Raw genomic sequence first — 18246 nt, forward strand, 5'->3', positions numbered from 1 at the left:
CAACCTCTTCATATTCTATTGTGCCAACTAGCAAAACTGTGCTCTGGTAAGTGATCAGTACTGGAGTTAAACAAATTATTCCACTGTCCTGCAGCTGTCACATTGTTCTCTGAGCAGACTTGATTGGTCACCTGGGGACCAAATGGATTGGGCCAATTTTTAGAGAATTGGCCCCTGGCTCAACCTATCACTTCCACATTGTGCTCGAAATGATGTCATTTTCCAATGCAATGGGTGAGCATGGGAACACATGCATGTGAAGTAAGTACTCACTGCCCCCATCCTTGGTTTGGTCCCCAGGAGACGAGGCAAGCCTACTCAGAGACAGAAGTGACTGCTACGGGATAGTAGCATAATTTGTTAAACTCCAATACTGGTCACTTGCCAGAGCACCAGTCTTACTAGTACTGCAGTACAGGTTTAGGCCTCAAAGGTTCTGTAAATCACAAGCACATGCCTGAAAGGAATGTGCTAGAGATTTGACCATCACTGGGAATGCTTCCAAATTTTTCCCTGATGAGAATTTCCCCCAGAATATGCCATTCCATTCTGAGTAGTCCTTTGCATGGGCATGGACACAGAACTGCATAGATGTTCTTTCCGCCTATTTTCTGCTGATGTCTTTTGGGTCACACATTGATATTGCATCGGGATACATATATCATTACAGAAGTTTTATGGAAGTACTGCTTGCAACGGTATCTAAGAATATTATGTATGTTTCAGTGTCATCAAAATGTGCATTTGTCTTCAATCTATAGTTTGAGACCCTCCAATGGGATCATAAAAGCTTTATTAGAGAACTAATAAACTGGATAGGAAAAAGAAGAAAATAAATCTAGTTGGCTTGTTAGTTGAGACAAAGTACAGAGTTGTAGACTATCATTCCGTAGACAGACAAGGAAAAGCCCCTTTAGAAAGAAGGTCTTCCGCCTACCTCCTGTCTAGATAGAGCTCGCTGCCCCCTTCAGGATCTTTTTCTCTTCTTTGTACATAAGACATTGTTTATTCCAACGATAAGCCCCTCTATGTCTTCTTTGCTGCCTTTGGACGGGCGTGCTGTATAAGAAGCAAGAGTAGCGTGCCTCCATCACCTCTTCATGTATCCTGAGAGGAGCAGCAGGACAGTTAAGGACGGTCATTTGGAGTGGATTCCTTCATAGTTTCGACCATGAAGTGGGATGAAGTCAAACTACCTTTGCTTTGACTTTGCAGGTGTTTGGGTATTTTTCAGGATAAAGTACGAATTTCATTTATGCAATCCAGCAACTAGATCCAGTAATTTAAACCAGGGAGTAAAATTTACCCAATTTGTCATGTAGCATGTAGCTGAAGAAAGGAGACAATATCTTGGTACTTCATTATTTCAACAACAAAAGAATTCTATTAAAGGTTTACTGAGGCTTAAAATGTTAATTAAGAATATGTATAACACATTTCATCAACATTTCTCTTATCAGTGTTCAGTCTTCTTTGCACTACAAATATAATATACGGTTTTAAAAATAAGATTGGGTTCCAAATAAGATCTCATTCATATGCAGATGAATTACAGGATGGTGACGGAGTGAACTCTTCTGGGACCACGGTCAGATGAGAAAGGCTCTACAAAATGAATTTGTATCAGGTCAAAAACAATTTCGAAATCTGTACCCCATCTTTGCCCCCACAGCTTCTAATTTCACTATAAACACTTCTCTAGCCTTGGCCCACTCCCAGACATAATTATACCCTGTTTCAAGAAAATAGCATTTTTGCCAGCTGCTTCATACTAATTCCAAGGCTCAAACATCATTGGTTTTCTGTTTCCTTTGGCAAGCCTGTTGTATAGCCTTCATGACGAACATGTCAATTTGTAAAAGAGAAATGCAAATTTCTCCCCAAATCAGAATTCAAATGTGAAATTTTGGATGTGCTGATATTTTTTTCTAATGTTACTCTTTGAAATACTAAGGTCTTTCCCATTTTTTTAAAAGCAATTACCCTGAAGCCCTGACCTGGATAGCCCAGGTGAGCCTGATCTCATCAGATCTCAGAAGCTAAGCAGGGTCGGCCTTCATTAGTAACTGGATGGGAGACCTCCAACGAAGACCAGGGTTGCAGAGGCAGGCAATGGCAAACCACCTCTGTTAGTCTCTTGCCATGAAAACCCTGCCATGACTTGAGGGCACTCTGCTGATATTGATGCATAAAGATCTGTTATGTTTGAACCATTACACATAACAGACATTAAAACAGGACTTGCTACCAGTTTCGTTGCCTGCAAGAACAAGGTTTCTGAGGCACTAGCAGAATCATTTCGAGCACTGTCCAATATCAACACAGATGGCTCTGAATGTGCATTCAGAAGAAATAGTCATCATACTGATCACATCTTGCTCCTGTCATGGGTTGAATCTAGCCAGCTTGTTCACTAGATTTTGTCCAGTTCCCCACTTCACTATAGCCCCTGTCCTAAATGGTTTTATTGTCCATGCAGGTCCTCAGGAAAGCATTTTGGGGGGTCAAAGGAGACCCCTTCCTCCCTCTGCATTAGGAGAAAACCTAGTTGGATCTGACCTCATGCCTTATTTTTAAATGTTCCTTGTGCTTCAGTCCAGGAATCATATATCTCAGATATATGATTGCATAAGCTTGCCTATAAAGGTCACATTTGAGGGCCCTGTTCAATGTTCCTTTGATCCAAGGAACATTAAACAATACGATGTCATTATTTTGACATCTGCAGTACGGAACAGGTTCTTTTTGATGGTTGCCCCAGGGCTGTAGAATGATCTCCCTCAAGCACTTTGCTTACGCATGTCCCTGTTGGATTCTGGAAGGCAGAGCAAAAACCCAGTTCTTTAGAAAGGCTTTGGGATATTACTGTGTTGGATTTTTCAAGGAACCACAGCCTAGTTCTTTGTGAAAAGGCTAGAGATGCTTTCTGGAGATGCTGCTATAACCTTTTTTTGTTACACTGTTTTTCACTTACTGAGTTTGAGCTTTTCGTTGATGATTGCTGGCTTTTAGGCTGCCTCAAACATCGGGAAAGGAAGAGCAGCAGTTTATTAAAAAAATAAATGCATCAAGAACGTTTGTTTTTATAGCCGTTTATAACCCCAGTTTAGCAAGGCAGGCCTGCATGGTTACCAGCACACTGCGGATACAAACACACTTTTTGATGTGCATGCGTGAATAGGGTTGCCAACTCTGGTCTGGGAAATTCCTGGAGATTTGATGTTACAGAGTCCACTCTCAGAAGCCAAAATTTCCTCCAGGGGAACTGATCTCTGTAGTCTGAAGAACAGTTGCAATTCCAGGAGAATTGTGGTCCCCACCTGTAAGTTGGTGATCCTATCTGTGACCCAAATCTCAAGCAGTCTTCATTAAGCTGCTTGAATCCATTATGAAATTTTTTTAAAAAAATTTTAATAAATTTTTTATTGGATTAGAATCATTTATTTTCACATTACATTCAATCCCCCCATTTCCCAATTTCTAACCCCCTCCCTTTCCCCCCCTTTTTATAGACTTCCAACAGTTTTCCAACCCTTTGTCCCTTTTCCCTTACTCATTTTAAATTCATCTGTCTAACAAATATATACTTTCCCTTTATTCCAAGCAATAATTATTTAACTATTTTTAATACTCTGTACCCTATCTTTAAATCCCTTCTTCCATATTAGACAAACAATTTGTCCCGTTTTTCATAATTTCAAATATTTCTATATATCCTAGACCATATAGACCATACATTCATATAAGTCAACCAATTTAACTTATACTCTATATATTACTTTGTCTATATGAATCCATTATGAAATTTTAATGCTTTCCCCCTCCCACACTACCTGTTGCACCCAACTAATTTTGCAGGACCGATATTATGAAAAGGGAGATGGTTGGAACTTTGCAGGGGTTCATTCCTTGCAACCGGCCATTTCCACACGTCCTTATAGGGATGGCCCACTCATGGAATGCTGGCAGCTTTGCCCCCAGGATTCCACACGTCTCTGTTTGCAAAATGGTTGCAGGCTGTTTGGTTTCCATTTTTTTGGTGTCTTCTCTGGGACTGCGGGAAAGTGCAGTCCCTGAAAAGGTGCTGAAAAAATGGAAACCAAACAGCCTGCAACCATTTTGCAAATGGAGACCTCTGGAATCCTGGGGGCAAAGCTGCCAGCATTCCGTGAGTGGGCTGTCCCTACAAGGACATGTGAAAATGGCCTTCAACTACGACAAAGCATGCACATGTAATCAGGGGAGGGGTTTGACAGAATACAGCAGGGCTGCAAGTATACAATCTGTTTTGAATCAACAACATTGCAAGGTAGCAGAGAAAAACAGAATATCACTGGCCCAAGGAGGAGGGAATAATCTGCCATGATTCTTTAAACAAAAAATAGGCTGTGATGGGGACCTATCTTTGCTATCATTTATATTTCTCAGTCTTCTTCCCTATGACTTCCTGGTGGAGTTAATAAGAATTGTCAATTTTGCAACTTCATGGACCGAATCAAACGGCTAAAGAAAGTACAGCATTCCTCAATCTTACTAGATTTACTAATTTCAATGGCCACCAACAGAGGCTATCAGATGGCTGCTTATGATGAATACCACCAACTACACCAAATGCAAATATTCTCAATAGAGATCAAGTGTGGTATAATGGCAGGAATGTCACACTGGGATCTGAGAGACCAAAGTTTGAATCCCCCATCTGCCATGGAAGCCCTGTGGTTGACCTTGGGCCAGTCATTCTCAACCAAACCATAAATAAACAAAATACTGCTCATTTAGATACATCTAGTACCTTTTTATCCCACCCTTCCTACAGGGAGGCCAGAGCAGCACACGTGGTTTTCCATTATCCATTTTATCCTCAAAACAAGACTGTGAGGTAGACGAGACAAAGTAATCGGCCCAAGATCATGCAATGAGCTTTGTGGCAGAATGGAGATTAGAACTCAGGTCTTCCAGATCCTAATCCACTTCCTATGTACAAAATCAGCAAAACTTGGGCTATTGGACTTGAAAGAACACAAGTATTAGACGGGGGTAAGTTTGTTTTACGGACACGTTATTTACAAGGATCACAGCATCACTCATTGAAACTGAGTCTCTTCAGCATATGTCTAAAGAGTACATATCACTACACCATTGCATACATCTAACCACTATACACCACTACATCATTGCCATTATTCAGTTCAGCATAATTTATAATAGATGAACATACTATTCAGCATATTATACCTTATTATTTTGAATTTTTTTAAAAAAGAAATCCCGTTATAATAGCTTGAATATCTCTGAACCTCTTCCTTATCCTGCATTGGCAGGAATTTATAAAGAACCCATAAAGGTTTACCCCCTCCCCCTCTTTATTTTGTTCCATTCTTAATGGGTTCATTCTTCTTTCTCTCCACAGGAGGTTTCCTCTTACTTCTTTATGAAGTGAGCTTTTGCCATTTCCAAACAATGTCTCTTTTCCTTTAAATTCTTTCCTCTGCTTTGACAACTGCACAAGGAGCCTAATTAGATTCTCTCAAAACTTTTTATCTTGTCTTTTTAAGACTCACATTTTCAGACTAATTTTGTTTTCTCTCCTCCCTGCTGTTTATAGTGAAATCTTAAGCAGGATTTCACTATTAGTGAGTTCTTTCTTGCTGTCTGTCTCTAGGTTAGAATGGAAGAGCACCTTGCTCTTCCATTCTCATCCACAGGGAAAAACATTTTGGCCAAAGAGTCAGCACAGGTTTTCTGATCACAGTCGCTCTTTCGAGAATAGTTTCAGAAGCTCCAGCTGGCAACATAAAGGCCATTCTTATTTGTGGATGAGAGAGTATGTTGTTAAATAGCTGGACCTTTCTTTTCCTATGAGACTGGAAATATTCTCTCATTGTGCAAGTAGGGAAATCACTGAAGTTGCTTTCCAGAAACCACATTGACAGGACTTGGCACTTAGCTGCCGATAACCATCTAGATTGAATGGATCTGCTGGAATTTACCGCATTACATAACCTGTGAGATAGACATGTGCAACTCTACATCATCACATGCCATAACCTTAGGATAATTTCATATTTCTTATCCCTGATGTTTTGATCACAGAATCTCCATTTCAATTTTATTTCTTCTTTCTGTAGATGTTAGCCTGCATCCAACCTCTAAGAATGTTTTTCTGGCACAATCTGAACACTTGTCGGTTCCCTGTGCTCCTTGATTTAAAAGTGTTTGTGTGGGGGCACAATCCAGCCAAAACTAAACTCATCACAACCAACTGAACTAAAATGTATTAACTTCATTGAGAGGGTTATGCATATGCTTAAATCTTTCTTATTTAACCCAGTGGAACCTGTAGTGCAAACCCAAGCAAAGTTACACCCTTCTAACTCCACTGAAGTCAATGGACTTAGAAAGATATGACTCTGCTCAGAACTGCAATGCTAAAGTACTTGGCTGTGGTTGCATCACGTTCAAGGGGTCTTTCCCCCCTTCCTCTTGGTTCTTTTTCCTTTTCATGAAACAGAGACCAAAGAGCTGTTCAGGTGCTTGATGGGATTCATGATCTTGGGATGAATGTAAGAAAAGCAAACTCGTTCCCTTCCCAAAAAATGCGATCTCACCCTCCAAAGCTTTAATGGGCAATATGGAACACCAAAAACATTGAGCCTGACATATTGATTCCAGAATGTTGTTGTCTATTATGCCCAGCTAAACACAAATCTGTCCCTCCACAAAAAACCCATCACCTTTTAAAAAGTTGTATAACAATTTCATAGCCTTTCAAAGTCTTTATAGGCCCCTCATACTTTCTTCAAAATTGAAGTGCTAGATCTCTGGAGTATTGCAAAGATCAATGTGAACAAGAGTAGTTAACAGACATAAACACAGAGAAAGATCTATCATAACAAGCGATGACAGTTTGAGTTTATTCTACCCCCTCTTATGTACACAGGTACAAGGCAAGCTGCTGACCTCCTGTCAACATCTCATCTAAGCAGTCAAGCTTATAAAAGCAGAACTAAGCACAGCTTTGCTGAGATGATACCATTTATCTGACATTCTTCTTTTATGCCTCCAACCCCCTCCCCCAACACTAGAAAGGGAAAAAACCCAAACAAATTAAGGCTTAAAAAAAGTTCAGTGAATTCGCTGCTTGAACAAAGTAGGCACAACCTAGAGCTCCGTTCCACAAATAGCCAGACTTAATGAACTGAGGTAGTGGCCCACCAAACTGTGGAACACACCGTATGGGGGCCTACAAGGACCATAATTAACTTCCTGATTTTTATTGTTTTTGTTGTTGCTGCTGTTAGACATGGGCACGAACCCAAAAAAAATAACAAATCCTCGGTTCGTGGTTCAGTGCCGATGATGATCCTGAAATCGTGAACCGCAACAGACACTTCCTGTTGCTGAACCGGTTTGCAGTTCGTGGTTTGTGGTGCTCAGAATGGCCCCCATTGCACTTAGAGAGCCTATATTCACAGGGAGTGTGTAGCAGGATCTCCTCCAGCCAGCACCCAAGTTTGGTCAAGATTGCAATAGGGATCTTGGAGTTATACCCTCTCCAATCCGAGGGACCCAGGAAACGCCCACAAAAATCCAAGCTCAATTATATTCTCTCTGTCTCTCCCCAAAGGCTAGCAAGTAGCAAGCAACAGCTCTCACACTCCACTGCTCGCTGAAAGTGAAAGCCAGCCTAGGAGCGCAGTGCTTTTTATAAGCTGAGGTCCCATAGAGCAACGCAGGAGGTCTGTGTTTGGCCATCAGAGCTGCCTATCAGGGTTTGCAGGGATGAGATTGGAGTGCCCGTGGCTACAGAACACCCCCTCCTGCTCCCTCCCCCGGGTGTCTTCACCCAGGTTGTAACCACTTTGCAGTTGGAAGGAAGACCTGCCAATCAAGGTAAGTGGGGCTTTGATTTGGGTTTCCAGGGCAACAGAAGGAGCGCAGACAGAGTTCAGGCATTCCCCCGGCTCTGTTTCCAGGGGAATTGATTGATGGCGCCTGACTGTCTGGCTTCCCGAACCGCAGCCAAATGCACCGAACCATGCTTCTTCCGAACGCTGGTTTGTTGGCCGTGGACAATCACGAACTGCCGGATTGCGATTGCGCAATCATCAATTTCGTGGGTTTTTGAAGTTCATAATGCAGTTCGTGCCCATGTCTAGTTGCTGTTGCTTAACAGTTTGCATTGCATGAACCTGAGTGGTTTGCATTGCATGAATTTGAGTGGTTTGCATTGCATGAACCTAAGCTGAGCTCCATACATGATAGTTGACTGGACTTAGTTTAATCACAGTGATCTGAATTATAGTGCAATCCTAAACAGGGTCGAAGACCATTGATTTCAATGGTCTTAGACTGGAGTAACATTTCTTAGGATTGCACTGTCAGTGTCTATATTTGAAATATTTAGAGACCCCCACACACACACAAATAAAACTATGTTCTTATGGTAACAACATCAAGATAACAACATATTTTATATGCCCAGGAAGACCAAAGTGCCATACATCAATGGGTAAGCTGCTGTAGCACAGTGGTTAAGTGGTTTGGCTGCAAATCAGCACTCTACTGGTTCGAATCCCACTACTTCCATGAGCTCAGCAGGTGGCCTTGAGTCAGCCACTCCTCTCAGCCCCAGCTCCGCAGCTGTATTGTGGGGATAATAATAACAGTAACTTGTTCACCGCTCTGGGTGAGGAACTAATTTTCTAGAAGAGCAGTAAATAAGCACTGCTGCTGCTGCTGCTGCTGTTGTTATATTTTACATCCTGGCTGAAACAATAATAAATACGACTAACGGTAAATGATGAAAAATTGGAACTATGTTTCATCCAGTGGCTCATGATCACAGAATTATGAATGAAATGCAAAGAAGACACTTTGCATCATGTCTACTGAATATAATAAACTCCTGATGCCACCCGGCAATTTGGGAACTTTTCCTAAGAGATGCACAATCCTGTAAATGTTCCGTTATCTGGGGATCAATGAGTCTTGCTTCATCCCTAAGTTATTCTCTTTTTTATGCATCCCATTTGGGTGATCCTTCCATGCTAGCATGTATGAGGTTAGTTTTACAATTGTATGGCTAAAGACATCTTCTTAATCAATCTTCTTGATTAAAATGAGTTCTAGTATATGAAGGGTTAAAAAAAGAACCCTTCTACTTCCCAGAATTGGGTTGACATTTCCCTGTATTGTTTTAGTATATCATATTAGAAGGAAGAACATTAGTCTCTCCTTTGGAAATCAATGGGGCTTAAAAGAATCCTTCTTCTCCCTGATTCCAAGTGCCAGTGGATATTATTGTAAACTACCCACCCAAAATGAATGTTTCCATGTATTTTAAAGGAATAACCCATTTTTAAGGCACCAAAGATTTTAAACGGATCAGGCTTTCCAATTATTAACTTTGTTAATAATTAAAACAATTAAAGCAGTAGCTCTTTCTACACACACAAGGCATGCACTGCCCTCAGCCTTGCATCTAGGACAAAAAAAAATAATCAGTGGTGATCCCAAAGGGAGTAAATATTCTTTCTGCACTATTAGATTCATCCAAGGTTTGTTTTATTAAGCATTCTGCAGTCCTGCATTGTTAGGCACCCTGGGAGGCAGGGAAGGAAAGAGAAATACTTAATTTAGGAAGGATGTTGCTGGCCATTCATGTAAACTTACCACCCTCTTCATTCTGTACCATCCTTTATGTTCTGGATTCACAGTCCTAAGTAGCTTGGAATCCACCAGCATAATTCTCAGGAGAAGATCCTGGGGGGAAAGGGCACTGTAAGGAATGGAATCCAGATGTCTCTTTGTAAATTGCACTTAGGAAAAACTCCACTCCACAGGAGTACAGTGCTGCACTTGCCTTAAAAAAAAAACCCCTTTCCCTTTCCCTTGTCCATTCAGTCCTCAGCAGTCTCCTGGAACTGGGAATCATAAAACAGATGAAAAGATGGAAGAGAAAGGATAATGGGAAGACCTTCGCAGTGTGAAGCTGTAGTGAATGCAGCCCCCCAACCCATGTGCCTCCGTGACACAACCCTGGAAATCTGAAATCATAGAAATGTACAATGTAAGGCTGCGGTAAATGCTGTCCCCCTCCCCATGCCCCCTTGACACAGTACTGTCAATGTGAAAGCTAGAAATGAACACAGAATGCACAATGTACTCGCCGGTATCTGAAAGGGTGGAGTAGCTGATGCCCTGCAAGTTAATGGTGAATAGGTTTTGGCTGAAGAGCTCCTCTGAGCCCTCCATGAAGGTTGCCATTTGTCCTTGGGCCATTTCCTCAGTCAGGAACAAAAGGCTCCTAGCCACTCGATGGGGCTTGATGCTGGCATCTGCTCTGAATATAAAGTGCAGTTGATGGTAGAAGGGACAGGGCAGTGGAGAATTTCCAGAGCAGCTATTGTGTACTACCACCCTCTTGTCTAACTGATGCATGGCTTTAGTTTGTTTTCTGCACTCCACAGATGTCCTGTTGTGGCCCCTTGCCACCATCTGCAATTCTCTCAGTATTTCTATGAGGGACAGCCAGAGTCTCCTGCACATTCTCTTCCCCTCATACGTCCAGGAGATTGACTGTCTTTTGCTCATGCCAGGAAATGGCTCAGCCACCAGCAGCCTTCTGTGCAGACATTTCCAAAGGTGTCACTTTCTTGAAGGGGCAGCAGAAACTGGCACTTCTGCAAAAGCAAAATTATGCCTCTCTGCCTGTGGAAGGTATTCAAAGTTGGTTGCCCTCAGAAGCAGTGTTCTCATTGGCCTCTTTGCATCACATGACTGTGTTCTCTGCTGAGGAGGAGTTAATTCTGAATTTAAATCCTCACCACCACCACAAAAAGGTTTCCATCACCACAATCTTAAACCCCAGTATAAAGAAAGGAAATATGTGTAATCCCAAGAAACAATTTGTAATGTTGAGTGTGGATTGATGGGATGGAAATTGTGCTTAAATGGATAACAGGTACAGACATTACAGCATTGCAATCCCCCACACACACATTTAAAAAGGGGAGGGGGTTAGATCGCTTGCTTGGGATTTGTGGTTAGGCTTCTTCTAGCATCACCAGTCAGATCTGAAAAAGATAATTTGAGGGCAACTGTGAGCAGTCTGAAGTCAACAGTATTCACAATACAATACGTGTGAGACATGATGTTGCAGTGTTACAACTAGACATGGGCGCGAACCAAAAAAAATTAATGAACCAGCGGTCGGTGGCAATGACGATCCCGAGATCATGAACCACAACAAACATTTTCTGTTACCGAACCAGTTCACGGTCCGTGGTTCATTGGGCGTGGAACAGCCCCCATGGCACTTAGAGAGCCCATCTTTTGCAGGCTCTCCTACAGCCATCACCTAAGTTTGGACAAGGTTGCAAAAGGGATCTTGGAGTTACACCCTCTCCAATCCAAGACCCCCAGGAAACTCCCACTCAATACAATTAGAGCCACCAGTTGACATTGGCCCAGTGTACAGAAGGTGGGTACTGGCGGTGGCCGCCAGACCTGGTGGGCACGGGGAGGCAGGGGGTCTGGCCGCTCGCTGGCGGCACCCCCATGTGCCCACCCACCAGGCCAAACAGGAGCGCACTGGTATTCCCGACGCAGGCCAGAAGGTGTGTACTGGCAGCGGGCACAGGGAGGTGGCGGTGAGCCGCCTCCCCTCAGGGGGTGAGGGGTCTGGCCACTCGCTGGCAGCACCCCCCATGTGTCCGCCTGCCAGGCCAAAGAGGAGTGCGCTGGTATTCCCGGCGCAGGATGGAAGGTGTGTACCAGCGGCCACTGCAGGGCCTGGTGGGCACGGGGAGGCGGCGGCAAGCCATCTCCCCTCAGGGGGCGGGGAGTCTGGCCGCTCGCCGGCAGCACCCCCCATGTGCCTTTCTATCTGTTACTCTGTTTTTCTCCCTCTCACTGTCTATTTGCAACTTTCTATCTCTCTCTGTCTCTTCCTATGTGATTCCACCACTATTTATCTGAATCTATCTCTTTCTACATATATATCTGTCCTTTATTATTTCTTTCCATCTCTAGCTGTCTTTTTTTCTCTTTCTATAACTATGTTGTTTTCTATATTCCTTTCTCTATCATCATCCATATGTAGGCTTGTGTTTCCATCTTTTTCCAATGGTTTTGTTTTTGTTTTTCAATACATCTTTCTATCAGTCTCTCTGTCTTGTTCTGTCTGACATGAGGACAGAGAGGGGGAAGATCCCCCAGCAACCGTGGATCCTCATCTGAGGGTCCCACTGAGGAGTAATATGGTGGCAGCCAACAGTACCCACTTTCCTGCCTTGACGGAAAGGACGGGAGTTGTGGGACACATTCGCACCCAGCTGAAAGGGGTTCCGTCAGTCCTGTTGACAGGAGAGCCACCACGTTGTCAACCGACTGTATCCCTATACAATACAATGGGCTGTGCGATCGCAACCAAGCTGTGTAACCAAGGAGGGAGCAGTAACAGGACAGTCCCTTGTGAAGCAGGGACTGACCTGATCCGCCGTCCTGCCTTTACGGAAAGTAGGGGATGGGCAGGACAGGAGACATTGTTTGGACGGGTCAGAGTGGTTCCTGAGAGGGGGAGATGGAAATGTGACAGCAACAGCAGCTGATATCGGCCACCTTCCTGCCTTTGCGGGAAGGACATCAGTCGAGCGACCCATTCTCCCCTGCTCAGAGGCCTCAGCGTTTGCGATGGATGGGGGCACCATGTGGCTAAACTATATGTGAAACAGTTCCTGAGCTGCTGCGCAAGTGCCCAAAGGAGGCTGCCATCAGCAGCATCACCCACCTTCCTGCCTTGCCGGAAAGGATGGGAGGGAGAGGACCTGTCATGTGGGGGGTAAGTGGGAAGGTCCCCCCACAACTGCCAGGCCGAAGAGGAGCGTGCTGGTATTCCTGGCGTGGGAGGGAGAGCACGTGTCATTCGGACCGGGGGCCTGATCCACCAGCCACCACAGGTCCTCACCTGAGGGTCCCACTGAGGAACAGTGTGGCGGCAGCTGCCTCCTGAGCCATCAGCCTTGAGGTTGTAAGCAGTGCTGTCCCAGACCCCGAGGAGACAACCTCTGCGAGTGCGGCCTGCCGGAGCGCTCTGCTCTCACCAGCATCACCCTCAGGGCAAACTGACCCTCCCACGGACCCCCGCTCAGAAGACCTGGTCACCCCCTTTCTCCCCCCAATGGATGTTTCACTGGGTGAGGAGAGAGAGAGGCTCGGTTGGTGCCTCTTCAGGTGCCGAGTCAGGGTCATCGAAGACAGGTGCTTCAGCTTTTTGCCCCTGCGCACCAGGATAATGAGTGACCATTCATCACCAGGTGTGAAGTAATTTAGGTCACACATGCTGTTCTATGATCTCCTGTACTAGGACTTAAAATATAGCCGGTGAACAAGTGACAACGAAACAGAAATTGATAATTAAGTCGGCATCATACCCATCTGGCTGCTACCTTCAGCATTCGTCCTTCTCCACTCTTGCGTTGTCTTGGTGGAAGATGAATGGTCACTCAGGCTTATGAACTACTCCATTGCATCATGCATTTTTATACAATTGGTTGCAGTAGAAACTTACAATTGTATCTCACCAGACAGATCAGTGTGTCAGCTATGTATTGTCCATATTTATGTATTGATTATATCATTGTATTTTGAAGCGGGAATTTATAGATGTATGATGTTTGTATATTGAATAGTTTATGAATTTTTCACAATTAATTTTGCACATAGTTAGCGCTTGCACTTTATTAAAATTTCTATAAAATAATTGAGTTCTTCCCTGGAGACTAGTGAGTCTCTATTTTTAGAGATTTTCTGATGCGGCTTTTCATGTAAATGCATCTGAGCCAATTCCCTGATATGAATTGACACTCACAGACCAGTTGCCTTTTCACCCATTAATACTGGCAAACTCCTGTTCACATGTAAAAAGAAAGGGTATGCTCGTCTACTTTTAGACAAAAGCAGCAGATGGGTGGCAGGACCTAACAACTTTCCCCGGAGTTTTTGGCACATATACAGCGTGTCCTTCTTCTTATTCATCTTATTCATTATTCAGGTTTCAAGACACTTTGTGGAAGGAGATGCATAAGTGCTAATTTTTCCCCTTGAGGAGCCATTTTCTCAAGTTGATTCTTCAAAGGTGGGAAACGCACAACCTCAGCTAGGGAATTAGGTTTGTGTCCCATCTGGAGGGCCAGTCTGACAGGAGACAGTGGCTCATACAAACTGTAGAAAGCCATTATAAAAGGAAATAATGTAAAATTAACACCCACGTATATCTTACATGTTGCACCTTCTAAGACAAGAACAATTTATTTGTTCCAACAACACTTTGTACCCAATACTTTTTTTCTATCAAAACTCATACTAACAACAGCAAAAATAACAACAACAGCAACAACAACAACATTCAATTTATATACCGCCCTTCAGAACAACTTAATGCCCACTCAGAGTGGTTTACAAAGTATGCCATTATTATCCTCACAACCCTGTGAAGTGGGTGGGGCTGAGAGAGCTAGAAGCTGTGACTGACCTAAGGTTGCTTCCAGTGGAGGAGTGGGGAATCAAACCCAGCTCTCCAGATTAGAGTCCCATGCTCTTAACCACTACACCAAACTGGCTTTTGTGATTAGAGATGGGCACGATCCACATTACGAACGGAAAAAAACCCATGATAATGGCGATCGCGCGATCGTGACCCGACGGATCATGATTGTCCACGGCCAATGATCCAGCGATCGGGAGGGGCCTGGATCGGGGCATCCGGGCTCGGATCGGGGATCCAGACACTCAGGTGCCAGCAATCTATTCCCCTGACAACGGAGCCAGGGGAATGCCTGAGCTCTGTTTACCCTCCTTCTGTCGCCCTGGAAACCCGAATGGAAGCCCAGCTTTCCTTGATCAGCAGGGCTTCCTTCCAACCACGGAGCAGCAAAGAAGTCACCAGTTGGGAGAAGACACCCAGGGGAGGGAGGGGGAAGGGGGTGTTCTGTAGCCATGGGCACTCCAATCTCATCCCTGCAAACCCTGATAGGCAGCTCTGACGGCCAAACACAGACCTCCTGTGTTGCTGAATGGGACCCATGCTTATAAATAGCCGTGGTCTCCCAGGCTGGGTTTCACTTTCTGCGAGCAGTGGAGTGGGACAGAGCCCTTGCTTGCTACTTGCTAGCCTTTGAAGAGAGAGAGAGACTGAGAGAGTCGGCCGCCACCACAACCCACCTTCCCACATAGCTGGGAATACCAGCGTGCTCCGCTTTGGCATCCATGATCCATGATCCATGATCCACGGCTCGGGAACGGGAGATGATTGGTGTGGATTGTTAATTTGAGATCGTTGCCAGCGCCGAACCACGATCAGCTGGATCGTTAATTTTTTTTGGATCGTGCCCACCTCTATTCGTGATGTTCTCCCCTTTCAGCTCAAGTCCCAAATGCCCAAGAGGTGCTGCCCAGTACTCCTAGTATTCTATAAACAGGTACTAGTACTCCATACAAGAGCATACCCCCTGAAAAAAAGACCTGGTTGTAAATCATACAGTTCTGGTACTTCCAAAGATCCTCCAACAGCTCTTTCCCACCTGTTCCTCTGTTACTCATGAAAATTGTCTCAATTTGCACATTTTTATATCCATTACCAGCAAAAATCCACGTTTCTGAACTCCCAGAGAACATCATTACAGTTTATTAACTGTCACCTTCAAAACCCTTCATGGCCTAGGACCCACTGCCTCGCCTGATCTGCCCTGCTGTGACAGCTGTGCTCATCTGAACAGAGTCTGTTGAAGGAACCATCCTGCAAACAAGGAAGATCAGCAGCCAACAGTACTTGAGTGTTGTCTATGGGGGCTCCCACTTTGTGGAGTGGCCCTCGTGAAGAGGTCAGGAAGGTCCTCCCACACTTCATTCTGCAGAACGAGGAGGATGGGCTGCAGACAGTGAAAGACTGAAACATCTTATTGTCTCCAGTTAAGTTGTCTGTTCTGAACCATCATTAAACAATCGTGAAGAGGATCTCACAATCTCTAAAAGGTAGCAAGCATACATATATTTTAAAAGTTTCCAATCAGTGCTGCTTAATTGGACAACTGATGTCACTGCCTTTCGGCCTCCTCAAATGAATTGCTCTACAGCTAATTACCTCTTGGTGGAACCGTATTTCTTTTTAGTGCACCTTCTTAAATGACTATCCATGGGAACAGATGAGGATTCCGCTCCAAGGTACAGCTTTGACAAGGAACATTAAGTTAGATCTTAATATTTCAAGCGCTGCACTTATTTAATCTGGCTCTCTGAAGGGAGGCAAGTGTGTCGTGGGGGGTACCTGCCAAGCGAAAGGGTTTGCTTGCTGTTTTCATTACACTCCCTAATATGCAGAGGAAAAATGCTAATGAAGAGCAGACTGTACTGAATAATTCTCAAGGTCAGCTTAGGGCATGCCAAACTTGAAAGGTGCTGGATGGGTTGGCTAGATTAGTTTGCGGTAGCAAAATGAATTCGCTTGGTAGCATCTTCAAAGTTAACAAGCCTCTGTGGGATGGAGACCACTTTGTTAACTATTTTGTGATTTTTCTACATGGGGGAGGGAATGTAACTCCAAAGCAGTGCCCATGCTTTGCATGCAGGAGGCCCAAAGTTCAATTTCTGCGACCTCCAGTTAAAGGACCTCAAATAGCAGAAAGTGATAGGAAAGACCTTCATCTGTTTCAGACCCTGGAATGCCACTATCAGTCAGAACACTAGGTGGCATGACCCAGCGGTCCGATCTGGTGCATGGTATGTTCATGGGGCCAGAACTAGGTTTAAAGGCATGGTAATCAGGGAGGGGTCTTCTTGAATATCAGTGGATCTCTTGGAACTCACAGAAACACTGGGAACTCATGCTCGATGTTGCCCTGGTCTTTGGAGACACTCGAAGCAATACAAATCTTTATGTTGATTCAAACTTCTCCACATTTACATTACAGAAGGTTTACAGATGTACAATTGTACAATCAAAAGTATGTTCCACTACTAGGGTACATTATAGATACAGATTAGATATCAAAACAAGAAAATACTACAAATTTTTATATAAGCAAAGTCTACACCAAGTATACACTATATATTTATAGAAGCAAGACCAAAGTTGAGTTGGATTTCTTTTTTTTTTCCCTACATGCTAAATAATAATAAAAAAATTGCCTCCTTGTGAACAGAAGTAACTGGAGTAGGCAGTAAACACACACCCATCATCTACTTTAAAAACATTCTTGGTGTGCATGGTCTCTTCCAATATTAACTGCTAAGCTCAATTCTTCTTTAGCACATTATACTAAGAAAAAGGAATTTTAAAAGTTTCAGAAACTTAACTTATTTTCAAATCAAAGCTTTAGCAAACTGATTTTTTTCCCTTTCAATTTTCAATTTATAAACAGATCAGTGCAATTTAACTAAAATTTTATATTTTCTCTTTTGAGTTCTTGACTAAAAGAGAACGAAACTAGGCGTCTTTGACAAAAAAGGCTCTCTGGCAAAGCAGATGAGTTAAAAACTGGGTATTTTGTTTTGTTCAATTTATTTTGAACCAGCCACCCTGAAAAGTTTCTGTATTTGAAATATAGTTACATCAGTGAACCCGAAAAAAGCGTGGCTTTTTTCTTGCTGCTTCTGAACCTCTCCAGTGTGTACCATGAGGCTGCCCTCTGACATTGGCCTGACCTGAATCTAGTCTTAGAGCCAAGCTACAAGTGATGCCCGACACAGGTTGGACACTTGTCAGCTTCCCTCAAGTTTTGATGGGAAATGTAGGCATCCTGGTCTTGCAGCTGTAATGGAGAGCCAAGCTGTAAAACCAGGACGCCTACATTTCCCATCAAAACTTGAGGTAAGCTGACAAGTGTCCAACCTGTGTAAGGCGTTACTTGTAGCTTGGCTCTTAGAGGTCATGCTTATCAAACTTAGGATTGCTGAAATCAGTGACTTGAGGTGGAAAACAAAGTTATGGGGCTTAGTCTACAGGCCAAAAACCAATAGTATGTATGCTAGTCCTAATCTGGAGGCTTCAAACAGCCTGCCAATCACAAGAGCTGATGTTGTACACTTCTGGTCCCCTCATGCGCCTGACAAAAGAAATTTACCCAGATTTCCACCCAAAAATGTTGATCAGAACAGATCCCAGGACTGATCCCTGAGGCACTCCACTTGTCACTTTTCTCCAAGAGGATGAGGAACCATTAACACTTTTTGGGTGTGATCTGTCAA

Source organism: Eublepharis macularius, chromosome 3 (assembly GCF_028583425.1).
Source record: "Eublepharis macularius isolate TG4126 chromosome 3, MPM_Emac_v1.0, whole genome shotgun sequence".
NCBI lineage: Eukaryota > Metazoa > Chordata > Lepidosauria > Squamata > Eublepharidae > Eublepharis > Eublepharis macularius.